Raw genomic sequence first — 17,395 nt, forward strand, 5'->3', positions numbered from 1 at the left:
CTGAAAAAAGTGAGTCTCCCTCCACAGCCACCATTAACTGTCAATAGCTCTTCAGAGGCCTGTGAATCACATGTTTAGTTATTAAGTTATATAGCCAGTTAGCAGCTGTACATTTGAATACCTATATATGCTCTGCAGTCTCACTGATGTATGTACTACCATTTAGCTGAAGGCAATAGGGGCTTTGAGGACTTTGACATCAAATGCACTGGAACATTGTTTGCGAAGAGAATTCCAGAATTTCTGTTGTACTCATTCCAAGTTTTTCTGACATGGATTAAGACCTTCCAATCCAGTCTTCCTGGCCGCTCTTGTTTTCACAGATAATAGATTATAGCCTTTTTTCATACTTTTATCATCACAGATGATTTTGTTTCCATTGAATACTTCTAGGGCACAAACAGATGCTACCTCTTCCAGGATGTCCCAAAGTCACTCTCTGTCTGCTAGTACTCATTTTCTTTTGCTGGCCCATTATCTGTTACTTCTTATGTATGTATTTTACATTTCCTATGACTCTGACACCTCCTTGAGACAAGAACTATGTATAATAGATTTTTAAATACCTTCAATATCTAAGACAGAACTTGGGCTATGCTGTGTGTTAAGCATCTGCTTGTTATATTCTGTGTGAGTGAGTGCACAGGGTAGAAGCAAAACCTAGCAGAGATGCTGGTGTGAGCCTCCAACTGCTCCCAGTCTTTTCTCTATTTTTGCCTTGTGCCGTGCAGTAAACTGTAACCTCCTGTGCCTTCATCTGTGTACGACTAGGAAAATGAAGGAATCGGTTTCCTCAATGTACCATCCATAGCTCAGTCACTCAGTGGCCAAATGTAGACAGTGCCCACTGCACCAGACAGCACAGCTAAAAGGACATTCCCATTTCCAGCTCAGAAATTAGACTAGACATCACACCTGTAATCCTAGCCTTCGGGAAGCAGAGGCAGGAGAATCACAATTTCAAGGTTGTCCCTGGCCAGACAGGGATACTTAATACCTTGTCTTAAAATACAACAAAATAGAAAACCAAACAAGCAAAAAAAGAGAGCAATCATTGCACTTCAAACAAACAAACAAGAAAATCAGAAAAATCAGCACCAAGACTTGAGTTTAAATTCCTGTAATATTTTTTGTCAAAAATATTGATTAGATGGATTTTTTTTCAGTTCTGAAGTAATAATACATGGGGAGTGGCCTCCTTTATTTCATAAAAAATATTTTCACTAAACCAATAAAATATGTCTACTATATTCAAATTTGGATAAAGAATTTCAGAGAAGTACAATCACAAAAAAATGCATTTTTGTTATCAAGAACAAGTCTTGGAGTTAAATTGAACTTTTCCTAAGCTCTTTTTATAAAAAAATATTTTGTATGTGTGTATGGCTATGTATGTAACAGTGCCTTGGCGGTCAGAGATCAGATGACCTTCTCTATTGTTCCCCACTCTCTGTCCTGGGATAAGACCTCTCGGGGAACTGAGAACTCACCGTTTCAGCAAGACTGGCTGGCCGGTGAGTTCCCCAGACCTGTCTCTTTCCACCTTTGCTCCAGAGTTGGCCAGTGAGAGGTTGAGAGGAAAGTCCAAGGTCCACATTAATGCTGGGAAAGCTAGGCTCGCCCACTACGTTACTTGTCGGTCCATGTCCCCACCACTGTAGCACGTCACTTTTCAGTGAGCAGAAATGTCACATGGTTAGTAATTCTATAATCCCTGTTTATCCTTAATTGTTACTGATCTTGTCCCTTGTCATCTCTCTGCTTGTTCCTCTGTTAAACATGAGATTTGATTACATTTTCAAATGTATTCATTGTTATTCCCTTGGGAGTTAGATTCTGTTCCTTTTGGCTTATCTAATAGAACCTAATTACTATTGCCTGAGCTGACATGCAAAGACCATACTCAGTGATGACTCAGGCTTCACGTGACAGGCATGATTATAGAGCAATGTTTCCTACTAGCTGAGCACTTGTAGCCACTTTGTACAGCACACCCCCCTGATCACTAGACGAATGCAAGTCAACGACTCTTGATTCCAGACAAGCAAAACATCCTGTACAGCGTCATCAAAATGAATCTGCTCAGGGAAAAGTTAACTAACCTGTTTCAGTACTTGCTTCAATATTTATTATCATAACTAAAAATTATTTGCATTTAAGCTTCCAGATGCTTAGCTAGATTCTCACCTTGGAACAGAGCATGTGTGCGTGTGTGTGTATGCATGTGTGTGTGTGTGACATGTTTATATATATGAATGTAAACATGTGAGTGTACCTTCCTGGACCACTCTTGACACAGGATATCTCACTGAACATGGAGCTCACTGATTCAGCTTGACCATGGAGCCTGCAAGCCCCAGAGATCCACCTGTGCCTGCTTTCCCAGGACTGCAGTTACAAGTCCACAGCTTCTTGGGAACCAAATTCAGATCCCCATAATTGTGAAGTAGGTCTTCTACCAACTGAACAACTCTCGCTTAAATAGGTTCTCTCTTTCTGAGCATAAGGTAATTTAGATTTCATGGAATGAGAAGAGGAAGCTCTCAGATTTCCGCAACAAAAAATGATGCTAAAACAAGATGTGAAACTCCACGTCCGTAGGCGTGTCATCTAAACTCAGATATTTTGATGTCTAATATTTTCTTATTCTATAGTTTTTTTAAAAGAGTCATAGGACAAAACAGGAAAGCATAAGTTCTGTCCTTCAGTGTAATTTCAAAGCCAAGTTGCACATATGAATAATTTCAGGTTGTTTTGATTTTTCACGCATAGAATTAGAACATATGTCAATCCAGTAAGAAAACTCCATTACATAGCATAAAGAGCATGTCTTAAGTGAAATCAATTTACATGTAAACCAGAATACACAGCACCCATGTATCTAAAAGATGGCATTGTTAAAAAATAACCAATAATACTTTGAACAGCAATATTCCTAGCCCTGGGATAGCACTCAAACTTCCCAAGGCAGAACGTCCACTCTGTATTCAAGGGGTTTCCTAAATCAACATCTGATGTTTCACAAGAAGGCTGGCATAGTTTTCTAATTTGTTTCTGGATCAGCTAATTCTCTCATAATAAAGACTACTAATGTACTATGAGAATATCACCACTATAAATCATCCATCAACAGCATAATGTTTCACATATAACATGTGTTAGGTGCCTTTCATTCGAACAGGAAACATGCCCTTTTTAAAATTAGCACATAAACTAATGGATTTCACTGTGAAATTTTTATACATGTGCATATGGCACTCTCTTCATATTCTAGGGGCTATTACTGTATCCGCTCTTCCGTTGTTTCCCATCCCCTTCCTCCCTATAATTGGCTTCTTTTTATTGTTTTATATATTTTTATAAACATATATAAATATAAGATGTATATTTATAAACATAAATATATAAGTGTTTACATTTCATTACTTTTGTATGTTTTCTTATATGTACCCATCTGTCATGAAATTTCATATATTGCTTAATCTGTATTTTGTACACAAGAGAATATAGTTCATTTCCCCATTTCTCTCTCTTACTGTCCTCTCCCTTTAGACATCTTCCTCCCAGCATACAGCTCCTGCTTCCACTTGCATGTCACACATATGTACATTCACTAAGTCTGCATTCCACACAGGAGAGAACATATTAACCTCTTCCGAAGAGAGATGTATAAGCAAAACAAAAGTAGAAGTACAGGTAAATTATTGCCTTCTGATGTGCAAATCCTCTCTCTCTCGCTCTCTCTCTCTCTCTCTCTCTCTCTCTCTCTTTCTCTCTCTCTCTCACACACACACACACACACTCACACCACACGCACACACTCACTCACTCACTAATTGTTTTGAAACCATGGAATAACTTTAAAAGTTAACATCAAACAATGACATCCTCATCAAAATTATTTCAAGCAAGCTGCTTTAAGGTCACTCGTGCCCACCATCAGATGTCTTTTTGTAATATGAAGACAAAATGTCACTAATATTTGTGTAAGTCAGGGCGCTACTTTTAGAACCAGGCAGCACAAAAGCATTGTCATTTGGCGGTGACTTTGTTTCATGTCAGAGTACAAATTCCTGCCAGAATTCAAGGCTATAGGACTACTGTCAGTCTGATTCTCAGCAGATGCGGTCGACGCTGACAGAAGTCTTCTGTGAACCATTTAGAAATATTTTCACTGAAAACATACTCTTGATTTAAAACATAAGTGGCCTCCCCAGTTGTTTTTCCCTCTGCAGCTTGTATCAACCCGTCTTTAACTATCTGACTTTCCTCCCTTTTCACCGCCACCCACCAACATCTTGAGCTAACCAGATAATGAATAATAGTGGCTATGGCTCTCCCGTTTTGAGAGGGGATAAAATAAATTAAATTACTAGCTTAACCAAAGTAACTTCCTTCAGTTTGCCAGGGCTTCATTAGGAGTAATTCGTGCTTGTTTCAAATTAAGTAATTTATAAGGATAAAAGAAAGCGTTGACATTAAAATGCTGAGACAAAGGGGAATAAAGAAGCCGAGCATGTCTATACTATACACAACATGTCTGTTTGAAAAGCAGGCTGATTCTTCTCTGATGCTGATCTGGTGGAAGCATTATTTGTTATGGGCACCAGCTTAGGAGGGAAGTTGTCATTGGTCTACATAGGAAAAGGACAAAGCAAAACCTCAGTGGTGTTAGACCGTATACTTTTATGTAATTCACTCTCATCCCCAGGCTTTAGGAGTCATCAATAATCCAGGTCCTCCTGGAGTTTGCATCAGTTAGCAAGTTTCTCTTCCATATGCATAATTCATCAGCTTCACTTACAGCCAAATTTTGCTAACTCTTTGAGCTGCATTGTATTTTTTTTTCAAACAGCTATAATGAACTTTGTTTTAGAAAGTGGCCTTTCCCATTCTACAGAAGGCCCAGTTTCTCAAAGAAAAAGCCAACTTTTTCAGGGCAATCCTGACTGTATTAATTCTGAATCTTCCCTTCTGTACACGGCGAGCATGCAAAGCGAGAGTTTTTAGAAAAGGGCTTTGAAATAAAAAACACATGTCAGACTTAAAGAGTCTAAACGTTATTACTGACAAAATAAACAGAAAAGCCAACTGGGTCAAAGCAACACAAAAATATGAAGGGGAAGAAAAGAACAGCTGAAAAGCATCAGGCACCCTGAATAAGAAGAAACTGAGACCTATCTTCAGAGTTAACTCAGTAGGCAAGGTTCAACCAACTGATAACAGCTTCAATTTGGCTGTGAAAATTCAATCTAATAAAAAATCTACTGCATTAAATCTCAACTCCCTTTAGAAAAGGGGTAAGATTGCGTAGAGAAAGAAAAAAAAAGCAATAAGAAAAAAAATCAAAATATCTCCAATAAATTGACTCAATCTCTCCTATCATAGTCATATAGTTAATTCATAGTTTCGAGCACTAATGCCAGTTTGGTCACTCTTAGGAAGTGCATACATACAAAGCAAACATTGCTTTATCTGATTCCTGACTTGAGGAATCATTCCTGACTTGATTTCTTATTCCATCCTCTTTATTCCAATTTAACTTCTCAGTTTAGCACAAACCATTAAGTTTCTATAAAGGTTGATCTTCACTGCCAAGTTGATTTGACTTTAGAATCCTCTGGGAGACACACCTCTGGATGTGAATTCTGGGAAAATGAGGTCGTTTCCAAGATACGTTTAACAGAGGAGAGAAATGTCAAACTGAATGTGTGTGACACCATTCCATATTCTGGAGTCTTGGACTGAAACCAAAGGGAGAATATGAGCTGAGCACCACCTTCCAACTTTCTCTTTATCCTTACTCAGGACACAGTATGACCAGCCATAGCGTGTTCAGGTCACTATGCCTTCTCTATCATGATGGACTAGATTTTCGAACAATAAGCTGAAATAATCTTCCACCATGAGTTGCCTCTTATTGACTATTTGGCCAGACATATCAGAAAAGTTAATAAATAAATACAGGTTCTACTTGATTGCTTAATTAAATGGCTCCTCAATATATAAACACAGGGAAAATCTAGCCCATAAATATAATGTAAAATATGTGGGGATTTATTTTATAAACAGGTAAAAGAAATCAGTTGGGGAGCTGGCTCATACATATTTGGTTTCCCAGCAACCAATAAAGAAAAGTTTGGGCGTATTAGCTCATGCATGTAAGGCCAATTCATGGAGGCAGAGATAGATGGAATCACAAGCTTGCTTGGCAGGCCGTTCTAGCCACCATAGTCCCTGCGTTAAGTAAGACACCTTGTTTCAAAACTTAACATGGTAAAGCGACTAAGGAGAGTCATTCAGACACCAAACTCTGACCTTCAATATCTGGTCTTCATGAATGCACCGACTGTCTATCATACACACCCATATGCACCACACATACACGCACACACACATACACATGCGGGCATATCAGTTCCAAAGATTCTCCCAACCTGGTCAGAAGAACTCTACCAGCAAACAATAGAACAAGAGGTTGTCAGTTGTTTGAAAAGCCAGCTATCTCAAATATTCCTCAACGATCACTAATTTCTATTGCATAAATAAAGTAAAAACTTTTTCCGTGAAGTAAAAATCAACTGAATCAGAATGTAAACAATGAAAATGTGCTAGATAAATAGTTTTTTGAAAAGGTTTTGAAAGCTTGTATTATTCTTTTCCAAAGGTCAGGAAAGATATTACATTAGGGACTAGAACTAACAGACTGCCTAAGCCCCATCCGCAGTCAAGTCTGTTACTGGGACACTGACCTTGAGGGCTGTTTCTGAGGTATTGATGAGCTTTGCTTCATAGCCAGCACCCAGGAAGTGTCGTTGCTGCAGTGTCAGGTGTCTGGAGGGGTCATGGCTCAGTTAGCTATCGGCCACCACAGAGGAGAATGCCCTGAAGAGAAGCCGGATGAGCTGACTCATCCCGGGCCCTCCCAAGTTTGCCTTCGCTAGCCAAATTCTCTTGGGTTCACCAAAACTCTTCCTAATCCAGAGACACCTGAGCTTTCAGCAGCCTTTTATCTCCTCTGACCCCTGCCCACAGGGCTTCGGCAGTAATGGGCCGACAAGCACAACAAACTTGACCCCAATTCCTTCGTGTGAAGGACTATTTACCACTTAGTGCTGTTTGGAAGCCAAGAGTGCAGCACTCTATTGCAAACATCATCCGAAGAAGACTGAGGGGAGGAGAAGGTGGGGGAGGATGGGGGAGAGAAACTGATCTATTGTTCCATTGTTCTATTTTTCTCTAAGAATGCTTGCTGAGGCCATGATGACTTTAATGATGGTGACCCTAACGTTGTATCTTAAAAAAAAATATTAATAAAGTGCGCCTCACTAGAGAAACATGGGAATTAGGGCTGTAAATTTGAGCTAGCTAGACTACAAAACGATCCTACATAAACCTTAGAGGTCATTTTCCAGTTTGGCCTTGTTTGTATATAACATTGAATGTTCGTTAGTTACTATGTGCATAGGAACATACCCTAGATAAAATTGTGTAGGGAAATCCAGACCAGCTCTCTCCATTCCCTAAAAGTACACAGCAGCTGCTTATTTTGCCCTTATGATAGTAAAGGAGATGTTACTGTGCTCGGTTACAGAATTAACCAAATATCCAAAACCAAATCAAAATAAAATTAAAAACAACCAAATGAGCTAGATAGACCCTGGAGTTCTTCCTGTTAGTAGACAAAACAAATTATTCTACAACCCTGAGTTATCCATGTCCTTTGAGGGATGAGCTTGAGCATGCAAATCAAGCTTTATATATTGTTCATTTTAAGAAGCATCTAGTTAATAGTGGCCCATCTTGCATAGAAATAACTGCCAAATGTAATGATTCTAACACAATACAATTTTTACTGAAAGCACCAGAATGACTAACACCCGTTGGAATCATCACACTCAATTAAGGTACATCGGTGTACTCTGGGGACTTCCAAGGCACACTGAGTTTACAGTGTGGATGCCAAAATGTCCCACGATTCAGCGCTCTGCGTTCTTTCATTTATGCTTCACTGGTTTTCAGTCTCCTCTTTGTTCTGGGGTTGTCTCTTGTCAGCACTATTTCTACAGTCTGGTAGGAAGAGCATTGAAGTTCCCTTGTTTCTTTCTACAATCCAGTTGCCTCCTTCCATTTAGAGTGTAGACTTACACATGAACCCTCAACGACACTGGAAGGAAACAAGGCCGCTAACTCTTGTCATCAGACTTTTGTCTTTCTTTCCAGGCCGCACAAGTGTGTGGGTGAGGTTTGTTAGGTAAGTTTGCCAAGTGTGTGGAGTCTTGGAAATGAATTGCCATTGAAAGGAAAGCATAAATCTAAAAGTGCATATTCATGAATCTTCCCAACTAGTGTCAGGTTGAATATCCTCTCATTTGGAATCTACATCTTAAGGAAAAGCCTAGTTTAATTCTAGCTACAAGAATTTTAAGACCATAAAGACAGTTATTTGGCACAGTAAGCATATCCAAAGACATCAGGTATCAGGTGATAGAAATTCCTAAACACGGGAACAGAGCCTCCATTCATCCATTGACTTAATTGAGAAACAAATGAAAACATGGCAGGTCACTAAGACAACCGAGATATGATGATTATATGATGAAATAATGAGCAGCATCTCCGAGTCTTTAGAAATCAAATGTTTGGAATTTTACTAAACCCTCTATGTCACGCAGAGCCTTTAAGAGTGCTAGTGTTTACAAAGCTGAAGCATTATGGGAGGAGCACTAAGACTTCCACGCAGAACGGAGCTCTGGCTTTGGAGGGTATGGATGGTGTGGTAGGGAGCTGTCCTGCTGGGGTACAACCTCATCTTACAGCACTTGATAGATGTGAATAAGGCAAATAGTTATCTGCAACTCACTTATTAAATTCCTCGTATATATTTCCAAAATCCTGGAAAGACAAGAAATGGCTCATAGCAGAGTGTCTGCATTTGCTATTTTAAACACTGAGCTCATGAGGTATCAGCCGTGCTACCCTCCCTGCCTGTTGTGTTGCTAGAGCTTTCTGAATAGACCGGCAGCCAGCATAGCATAGGCTCAGAGATGCTCTCCACCCTGTCTAGGTCAAGCATCCCCCTGAAGAGAAGTAGAACTCTTTCCTAGCTCCAGCAATGTACTAAGGCAGACCTCTACTGACCTGTCTGTGTGCTGACCCACCGCCAGGGAGATGGACTTCCTCTGGTTCTCTATTATCTTACTATTTCATGACCTTCAACTATCATCCAGTCTAAGAACCTAATCTTCTCCCTTCAATGCATTCAATTCTCTTTTTATTCCCTATCTATTGCCTTCAGTCATGCCCTACCCATTCATCACAGGCACTCATTTTGTACAATAAAGTGTTCTAAACACCTTTAGATACACATATGCAGTAGCATTAGGGCATGAATAAACATTCCTATAGCTGAAAGAAAACCCATCACATTTGCTGTTCCTTTCCACCCATCTGACCTAACATGAAGTGTGAAACCAACATCCTCATGTTCTATGTTTGAATCTAGAACTTCTGTGCTAAAGATGCCCTGGGTTCAGAATTACCACAGGAATGCAGGAATCTTGGGCTGGAGGGATGGCTCAGAGATTAAAAGCATCCATTACTCTTCCAGAGGATCTGAGTTCAACTCCCAACACCCAGGTACAGCCACTCACAACTTCCTGTTAAGTTCCCTGTGGTCTGATGCCCTCTTTTGGCCTCTACAGCTGTCAACACACATACAGTATGCATACACACACACACGTGAGTTCAAACATATAGGACAGACAGACTTACATATAAATAAAAAAATAAAATAAATCTTTCAAAAAAGAATGTATGAGTACTGATAATTTCTGAACAGAGCAACACTAGGCTCAGTATGGGCTCCTAGACACACACTTGCCATGCCATCCAATTCAGTTATCCCTGCGAGAAAAAGTGGAGTCCTTTACTAGCTCCTCAGATTCTCTGTGTGAAAGTCACTAGAGACAGGGCTGGGGGAACAGCTCAGTGGATGGATTTAACATGCAGGAGGTCAGAGTTGATTCCCAGCATTAAAATAGATAAACAAGGCACTAGAAAAATAGTACTTTCTGGGTATATTATTTCGACCAAATGAGTGCAAAGCAACTGACAATCTCCAGAAATACTGTTGCATAAGATTGCTGATGTGCTCCGTTTACTTCAGGAGAGGGCGACCAGAAACAAAGTTGCTTCTGCAATTAATCACTAATAACATGTGGGACAGTCAGGCATTTCCTCATTGCTGGAGAATAATGCAAGCTGTCAAGACGAAGTGGCAAGAGTTCTCTCCCTCTTCCATCACGCCAATTTCAGGCCAAATTGGACATTTCATGCTGTATATATCTTTTTCCTTAAGACAAAAGAAATAAATATTCAGTGTAGAAAATTCAGAAAATATGCTTCAACCATGAGGAAAAAGTGCCCAGGGCCTTTCCCAAATAAGCACAATTGGCTAAGTTTCTCTCCATCTTTTAAAGCAAACTTGGAGCTGCCATCCCTGCCTCTGAGCTGATCTGTCACCAAAAGCACAAATTTAATCATGTAGTTACCTGGTCAGAAACTCACTGGTGACTTACCATGGCTTTAAGAAGACTTGTCACAACTTTAAATTTTAGCTCTTTGTATTCGTGTCAAACACCAGGAGTCTCTGAGGGTTCGTTACAAAATAATAATAATAATAATAATAACAACAGCAATAACGATGATCCAAACCTGGATGGTAATTTGAATAATATCACCTTCAGAAAGGGAAGTGATTTAAACCAGAATCTAAAGAGTGTTGATCGGACAATCTAGCAACTAGATTAATTACAGGAAATGAAGAGAGTCATTTATTCACAGTTTTTTGAAAGCAGGAGACTGGTCTACAGCACAATATCCTGTCAGTTTGGATAGATTCAGGACGTTTGATGGAAAAGTTTACAAAAAGAGATGTGACGTACGGCACCAGTAGTTTCTACATTTATCTTTGACTGCTACGCCACTTCAAGATGTGTCTTGAGCAATCTCTAGTCTGGATAGCTCAGTTCACGAAGGTCTGTCATATGAAATAAGTCTCCGTCCTAGCAAAAAGAATGATCAACCATAGAGTTGTATTTTGTAAGAAAGAACCTGCCATTTCAGCTTCCTTCATATGAACCGGAGGACAAAAAGGGAAGGATGTGGACGTGGGTGTTTCATAAATAGGCTTTGCATTTTGGGAGGAAAAGACATAGAGTCTATGAAACACTTGGTGTGCTACAGGCTTCAGGTTATGGCTTCTAAAAGCCACGTTTATGATTTGTGATGCTGTCTTCCTGATAGCATCCTATTTCCTTGGAAAATAACATTGAAAAAAGGTTCTACTGTCTGTGAAACTAAATGGGAAAACTTCATAAAACCACAAGCAATGCCATGCCAGCCTCTTGCTCACACTCTTCCTGTTGTGTGGCTCACATACAGATACACAGAGGCAATAAGGCAACTATGAGAGCATAGAGATGGAGTAGTAATGAGGAGAAGGGCTCGCGCCTGGTCTCCTACTTTCAGACTGAGCCAGCCAGTTCTTTCCAAAAACTCTAAGCATTTATATTTTTTGTTTAGAAAAAAAAGACAGAATAACCATAACTCTAATGCTCCCTTTCTCCTTAAACTGTTTCATATTTGCAGCACTAACCAGCAAGTGTTAACCAATGAATACAGCAGGAACCCGAGCCGCTACACACTCTGTCTAATTTACCTAGTATCCACCCTCCTCTGCAGTTCCATCACCAGGACAGGAGCAGCTGGTCAGCTGTATCCAGTGTGTCTTTCCGCCTCAGTCTCTGCTAAGCAGAGCACGCTGGGTCTGACGAGCTATGCCTAGGTCTCTGGTTAGGGAATGCACGGGAGAAGATAAAAAGAAAACTGAAAAGAAGACCACAACTTAAGCATAAAACACAAGCGTCTGAGAGCTAGGACACGATGGAATATATATATATATATATATATATATATATATCTAAGTGAGATCCTGAGAGCAAGGCCTGAGTTGTAGACCATCCCTCTCCTTCCATGGGTTGGAATATGGTATCAGCCTCATTGCAAACAAATGAACCATCCAGGTCTCCATGAGAAACAAGGTGTAATCCTCACCTTCCCATTTAATCCTGGCAGACCCTCTGTAGAGGGTTCAATCTAAAGGAAGGCGACAAATACACCGTTGGTACTACTAGCGAAAATAAATCACCAAACGCTTCCAGTGACGAATAAGAAACTACTGACGATGATATACTTGATAAAACACATAGAAATCTAAGTTTTGAAGCTTATTTAAATCTTCCATTAAGACTGGTACCCGAGATTTAACAGACACTTTTAAAGAAATCTACTCAGTTTGCTCCCATGACCAAAGGTCAAGGTATCCTAAACTGTTGCGGGTACAGTGACCCCCCCCAAGGCAGAACACAGCATTCGTCTTCGTCTCGGCTCCAGCTGCATCCACACCTGTAGGAATCTGTCAACACGGCCCAGAAAAGGCAAAATGAATTAGAAACCCTCCAGCGATTGCCAGCCAAAATAATGAAGAGAATGGAGAGCAATCCACATGAGGTCAGACTTTGAAATGAGACAAAACATTCCCCAGATAGGGAGAAAGGGATTAAGCTGTATTATGACTTGAGTTAACTAAACCACAAGAGAATTAAACCACAGTCTTAGGCTCTCTATCCATCCGTCAGTCATCGATCATCTCCAGGGGAAGCTTGGTTTATAATTTGAGAGAAGAGGCTTAAATAAGTAGGAGGAGTGTACTACTTTGTGTTCCAATTAGCGATTTTTCTGAATCCTCAGAAACGGCATAGTCTCATAATGTAGCAATGTGCTGGAAATGGTTTTATGGTTGCTTTGGTTCCAGAGCCACATCGTGTTGCTGACAGAAACAGGTTACACAGTCTGAACTTTTCAGGATGTGAGGAAATGCAGGCTATTAATAATGAACTTAGATACCGATGGGAGACCGACTATTGTGTTGGATGTGAAAGGGCACAAGACACCCCAGGACCAAGTTCTCAGCACAAGGGAGATGGATTTGTTGCAGAAGGACAGAGTGAGGAATAAGAAGAAAAGACAGGAGACAGAAGAAGAGGAATAAGGAAAGAGGAAGAAGGGAGAGGATGGGAAGGGATATTTGCCCAGAGGGACAAAGGACTGCCTCTCTCTGGATAGAGAGGTGACAGAAAGACAAGGCCCATGGGGAAAAGGGGAAAGGGGGAACCCCGTGTTAGGATGAGGTGTTTAATTTTGATTGGGCATGTTATTTTCAGTGGTCAAAAGGGGGCTTTTGATTGCTGGACTTCAATACTCTGATAGTTGGACATTGGTAGTTAGCCTCAGGGAGGAAGTGGACAAATAGAGGAATAGACCTTGGTGGCTAGTTTTAGGAATGTAAGTTACTTGTTTAGCAAAACAAGGGGAATGGAGGAAGCGCAAGGCCCATCACAGCCCCTTCAAGAAGGACCTCTGATCTAACATGGTAAACTCCCCTGCAGGATTTCTTTTTTTTTTTTTTTTTTTGATCGTTCAGCTCTTTATTAGACCACCAGGTGTTTTAGACAGGCAAAGAATCCCAACTTTACAGAGTTCAGCAAATGCAACATAAACAAAAGCAACACAAGTTTACATCATTAAAACAAATGTTGCCCAGCATAAACAAGAGAAACACACCTTAAAACAATATTCTACAACAGTAGCCAGCTTTGGTAGCCTTGCCTTCCCCACCAAGATGGGTGACCTCTCTTCTTAAATCCCCGCCTCCCTTAGGTGACAGAAATCTTTAATAAATAAACAAATAAATGAAAATTAAAAAAAAATAAAATAAAAAAAAAAAGAACTCCACTCCTCCCATTGATTGTTAGGGTTCTCATTCCTGTGATCAAACACTTGACAAGAGCAACCCTGCAGGATTTCATGGAAATGAAAAGTCTCTGAGGTTTCCCTGCTGTGAAAACAGAATAACATTTAAGTTTTAGACAGATTATATCCAGATAAAGATTTAAGGCTCCTGGAAGCACTGAAAAGTTGTTTTACTAGCAAAAACGGGGGGGGGGGGGGGGGGGGGGGGGGGGGGGGGAGATGTATAGAACTTAATGCCTTAACTGTAACATGGCTTGACAATAGCTGTTTATACAAGATGAATTAAATACTTTAAAAAGTGTATGGTCCTTGAATAAATAAACATGGTGAGGCTTCTTAAACACTAGCGATTAAACTGAAATGAATTCAGCACATCTCTAAAGTTGGGTGTTCACTTCCCCTTTCTCCTGACAGTCACAAAGTTAGCAGAGGCTGGGGCAGGAAGACAAAGCAAGGCCCTTGCTGAGTTCAGGCAAGCGTTGAGTTTCTATAAAGCAAAATATTTCTTTAACATTTAAAGTGGGACAGAATCAATTCTCAATTCTCATTATTACCCAGAGGACTCCACCCCCTTCTTTTATTGATTATAAATCTTCTCTCATCTCAGCTCCTCCATAACATAATATTAATAATACTTCTTTGATCCCCTTTAGTGGAGTTTTGACACGGTTCTGTGGTCTGGGCGAAACCAAGCTGCTACAGAAAAGGCAGCTGGTATTTTTTCTGCAGATCGTTTGACAGCCAGTTTCACCAAAATTTATATTTCCACCATTCTCTAAGTCACAGAACAGTCATTGCACAAAATTGCTCAGTTTTAATTATATTTCCTCCTATGTCTCTGACTTCTTCTTGGCCAAAAAAAAAAAAAAAAGAGTCAGAGTCTCAAAATAGAAACGGCAAAGAGGGCCAGAACAGAAGATAAAAAAAAAAAAATCTATCTGATATGACAGGGGTTGCTTTAACATCGTGGCCCCCTAAACCATTTGTAACAAACACAATTAAATAATGAAATAAAATTATTTTCTTCCCTCCACCAGAGATGAAAGGGAAGAAAGTAGAAGACTTTGATTTTTTTTAATTTTTTTGCTATTTTTGTTTTAGGGTTTTGTTGTTGTTGTTGCTGTTGTTCCTTTGTGAACAGTGATTCACAGAAAAAAGTAGTAGTCCTTTGTCCAGGAACTACCTATGATATTGAACAGGAGAATGACATTGATCCAGAGACTCATTTGAGGCACAGAACAACACAACTGTCGTAACCATGGTGACTGGAGGCAAAACAACTTTAAAAATAACATGTCAGTTTGTTTTAAGATGGCCTATCCATCCTGAATCTTAATCATAGAATGAGGTAAAACATGAGAAAAAAAATTTAGGTTTTCTTTTCCATGCACCCTTTTCAAGGTTGACATGAGGATGTAAAAATAAAGGCAAAAACCAATGTACTGTGAACGTGGTGAGCAATGCAGGCAGAAGCTGATATTCAAGAAACGCCCACTTTTCTATAAAGCACATTCTCCCCTTTCTACGTGACATCGAGTTTATGGTTTTAGGCGTCAACAAGCACAGCCCCTGATATCTGGCTCTTAGTACACATGCGTAACCTTGCTTCCCAGTTTGCTTCACTTTGCACCGCTTACATTTATAAATTCTACTTTTCCCGATCTACCAGTTACATCTGCAGCCAAAGCATGTCTTCCCCAAAGAGGAGTTAAGGCCAAGCAAGACAAAGAATTTGCTGATAAACATGTATCACTCCAAGAACGCCCCTGACAAGTGACCACACCCAGTTTAATTACTTTCCCACTGTAAAAACACTTCCCATCTGCATCTATTCTAATCATTTCAAACCCAAAATAAACACTCTGTAAAGCTAGCTAAACACACGAATGACATTTGCTTTAGGCTCTAAGTGGGGCAGCATTCTGTCAGGCAGCGTGTTCCCTGGTGTACATTTTATGCTGATACATTGTTCCATATGAAGTTCAATTTTTTTTATATTTCTTCAAAATGCTCTTACAAAATCCTTGACTCTAAAATTTAAGATGAAAAACTCTGCTCTCTCTCTCTCTCTCTCTCTCTCTCTCTCTCTCTCTCTCTCTCTCTCTCTCTCTCTCCCATTGCTGTATTAACTAAGTGCCAGTTTGGGCATCCCTAGAGCTAAGACTTCAAGCAAAGCTGATGCCGACGGGAGGGCAGAGATCAGTCAAGAAAATGAACAGCCATGAACAAGAAGCTTGGCTCTCCTGAGCTGAAACTGTCTGTGGGTTGTCCTGAAGGCTATTATATCATGGGTTTCAGGAAGACTTGTAGTTTTCACTCACTTCAAGCTTTAGAGTTCTTAGAAATTGATTTCCCCATTTACCTACTTTATGGGCAATTTTAAGGAATAGCTAATCCATGGCAAAGAATCGTGAATTCTAAAGAACCCACTTGCTTTTCAATTATAGAAATATGTATCTGTAGAAGCTAGAGCTAATGGGCCAAGCAGTGAGTTTGTTAATACAGTTTCTGTGTGATTATTTTAGGGCTAGGTGGCCTCCTTCCGACATATATCATTAAATAATAGGACAAAACAATAACTTTAATTTTTAATCTTTAAAAATAACTGTTATTCATCTTAAAAGCAAAATTATATCTTTTGTGCTTTTTAATTTTTTTCTTTTTTTTTGGGGGGGGGAATTTCAAACCTAGAACTCTAAGCCTTTTATTGAAGTCTTTATCACTTAGCTATACACTCAACTTAAAATAAATTTTTTTTTATGGAAAGAAAGGCAAGGATTTTCCATATAGTAAAGAAGGATTTAGTTTTCAAACTGAAATCTTTAAGCTTTAAATTTTTCTGTTACTTTTTTAGCACAGTGACACCATTTGTACCAAGAGTGAATTGTTGCTGTAGTTTTCTGATGACTTAAAATGCACTTAAGGATAGTTGTATGTCAAAACATGCTGAATAGAATTAGATGTGAAATATTTGGCATTAAATGTTCGTGTTAAGGAAAATTACATTGCTATTTTTCAACTAGCTCCCTTCCACAGGTTGTTAATAATAATTATCTAATCAATCCTTGCAAACTAAATCATAGACATGTTAGTCATAGAAGCAGAAAAATTATTAAGTACCACCACATAAACAGGGCCTGTAGACCTCCTCCCTACACCTTCTAGAGTATTATGCTTTATAGGCAAAAACAAAACAAAACCCAAATGATTATCAATTTTGTATGGCCTTAAGAAATGAAAATTACTCAGTCCTATTTTAACAACTAATTATAAAGAGAAATGACCAGATGTAATAATTCTGTATTATGTTAAAAGCCCATTAATTATTTCAAGGAAAAGAAAAAGAGTACATAATCACTTAATATATAGAAGAATCAATTACAGGAATATCATACCATACAAGAATTCCTTGAATGGCAAATGGATGACCCAAGATGTACACTGACTTTTCAAAAGGAAAGCATGGTGGCCTTAGCCGGTTAATGAGATCTGTATTGTTTTGGTGTACTGGGAATAATCA

General features: G+C 39.4%; 1 protein-coding gene across 11 annotated transcripts in view; it reads right to left on the reverse strand.

The window, feature by feature from the left end:
- The window catches only part of Eya4 (EYA transcriptional coactivator and phosphatase 4), a 252,951-nt gene that overhangs the window by 100,944 nt on the left and 134,612 nt on the right, over nucleotides 1-17,395 (reverse strand). The window lies entirely within an intron of this gene.

Source organism: Alexandromys fortis, unplaced genomic scaffold (genome assembly GCF_014885135.2).
Source record: "Alexandromys fortis isolate MF-2015 unplaced genomic scaffold, M_Fortis_MF-2015_v1.1 scaffold_107, whole genome shotgun sequence".
In the NCBI taxonomy this organism is placed as follows: domain Eukaryota; kingdom Metazoa; phylum Chordata; class Mammalia; order Rodentia; family Cricetidae; genus Alexandromys; species Alexandromys fortis.